This window comes from Miscanthus floridulus, chromosome 6, assembly GCF_019320115.1.
Source record: "Miscanthus floridulus cultivar M001 chromosome 6, ASM1932011v1, whole genome shotgun sequence".
Classification (NCBI taxonomy): domain Eukaryota; kingdom Viridiplantae; phylum Streptophyta; class Magnoliopsida; order Poales; family Poaceae; genus Miscanthus; species Miscanthus floridulus.
Genome location: NC_089585.1, coordinates 10,246,169 through 10,248,444, shown reverse-complemented (window position 1 = coordinate 10,248,444; position 2,276 = coordinate 10,246,169). Strand labels below are relative to the sequence as shown.

The window sequence follows — 2,276 nt, the reverse complement described above, 5'->3', positions numbered from 1 at the left end:
TCAGAGAAGCCAATATTTCACTAGTTTATATTGAACACACGAGGCAAATACCAAAAGATGGTTGGTGAAATGGCAAGGGTCAGTGCTTCATGTCGATATATGCTTTCCCTGTAATGGCGCGTCTGGATGAAAGATCGCTAATCAAAATCTATCCATTAAATTAGCTGGTTAATCATTGGTCAGTGGCTGCTGCTCGCTAGGATTGTGCTTAGCTGACGCTGCCAGTTGCTTATCATAAAAGTATTTGTTATTTGGTATGCACCTGCGTTTGTGACATTATTATTGTTTGGTACTAGCTAGTGTCTGTTCAGAACAGTTGAAAAAATAAGAGTAAAATACACCGGAGGTCCATTAACTTTCGGTGAAATGTCATCTAGGTCCATTAACTTTAAAAGTGCATGTTTGGGTCTATTAACTTTCGTTTTGTGTCATCTAGGTCCATCAACTTTGACTCATGCATTTTTGGTCCATGAACTTTTAAAATGGTTCACTGCAGGTCCACGCATGCATGCACGCACGTTGACTTTTTGCGTCGGTGGAGGCATGCCTGCACTCGCCGCCGTCGCTCGTCTGCCGGGCATGCATGTGTGTTTCGTGCTCGAATCATCATCATCAGGGCAGGTATGTGCATGCATGACGATGCTGGGCGGCGGCGGCTGGTTGCTCGGTCCCTCAGGGCCAGCCGTAGAGCTCGTACCTCTTGCGAAATCCAAGACGCTGAGGATACTGGAGGCGAAGAGGAGCGGGAAAGGAATGCTGTCGCTGCGACAGGTGACTGGCGGCTGGTTGGCTCAAGAGTCGGACGATCTGACCCCGGAAGACATCACCTTCACAAAAATGTCAGAGAGGACTCCTGGGTGCAGTGAGCTTTCGGACGCGAAATTCGCGTGCCTCTGCGTCACACGTCAAGAGCAACGCTATTGTGATCGCTAAGGTCAGTAGTGCACGCATGCATACCTTTTAGGTTATGTGGGGAGCGCGATATAGCTAGCTGTACAGTCTATTGATTCTGTGCCTGATGATGGCTGGTCTCTGCAGAACAATTGCATGCTGGGCATGGGCAGTGGCCAACCGAACCGGCGGGAGAGCCTGAGGATTGCTTTCAAGAAGGCAGGGGAGGATGCCATGGGAGCTGCTTTGGCCAGCGATGCCTTCTTCCCGTTTGGTAAGGGAAAAAGAAACCAAAAAGTGCTGGCTTAAAAATTGGAATTGAAGCATTTATCGAGTACTAGTTGATTTCGATCAATTTTTATCTTGTTCCTGAACCGTACGTAGAAGCAAGCAATCACATGGTTCTGGATGCAACAAAGAACACTAAAAACAGCGTTTGTTATTTACTCCTATTAGCTAATTAATGTGTTGTTGAACCGGAATGATGATGCAGCTTGGAACGATGTGGTGGAGGAGGCGTGCCAGAGCGGCATCGCTGATCGCGGAGCCCGGCGGCAGCATCCGGGACCAGGACGCCGTGGACTGCTGCAACAAGTACGGGGTGGCCCTCGTCTTCACCGGCGTCCGGCACTTCAGACACTGAAGGTCACTGAAGAAGCCGCCGCCGCGTCGTCGACACTACTTACTGCACAAACTCGGCAAGTCGGCAGTGGCACGCGTCCGGCACTACTGATGACTACTGAGTGATGATGCGCCGCTCTGTTTTACCCTGACCTGACGCGCATGCAGCCCGTGCGGGCAGCCACGTGCACATGCACGGCTGCCGGAGCTCGCCACGCGGTGCCGATGAAGGCGTGCGGGTAGATGGAGCAGTAGCGGGACCGCCACCCCTTGATGTGCATCCGGTACCCCGTCACCACGTCCTCCGTCACCGTGCCGTACACCCACCCGATGTCGCTGCCCCACCCGGTCTTCTTCTCGTACGCCGCCGTGCACACCGCCACGGCCTCGGTGATGGTCGCCTCGTCGGACACGATGGCGGCAGCCTCGTCTGCGTCCACGAACGGCGACGGGTGGGACGCTCTCGGGATGGTGTCCACGAACGCGTCCGACTTGCCGTACGACTTCTTCGGTAAGGGCAGGAAGCCGTGCTTGCCTTTCGCCACGGCGGCCTTGGTGGTGAGCTCCAGCCCACGTTGATCCTCGGCGGGTCGAAGCCGTAGAGCGTGATGCGGCGGAACATGCACCCGGTGCCGACGTAGATGGGGCCCTGCATGCCGTCCAGCGCCCGGAGCGTGCCGTCGAAGAAGATGCGGTTGTGGTTGGCGTACAGGTCCGTGGGGTCCACGCCCTCGAACTGTTGTGGGAACTGCACGAACGCCACC

The 2,276-nt window shown here is 54.5% G+C and overlaps 1 long non-coding RNA gene across 2 annotated transcripts; it reads left to right on the top strand.

Moving 5' to 3' along the window:
* Window positions 1-523: 523 nt before the first annotated feature.
* LOC136457600 (uncharacterized) lies at window positions 524-2,276 on the top strand. Of its 2 annotated transcripts, XR_010759761.1 has the most exons (3): window positions 524-934; window positions 1,039-1,165; window positions 2,076-2,276. It is a non-coding gene; the product is annotated as an uncharacterized lncRNA (long non-coding RNA). The 2 variants fall into 2 exon arrangements; XR_010759760.1 differs by lacking the exon at window positions 2,076-2,276 and having other exon boundaries at window positions 1,039-1,217.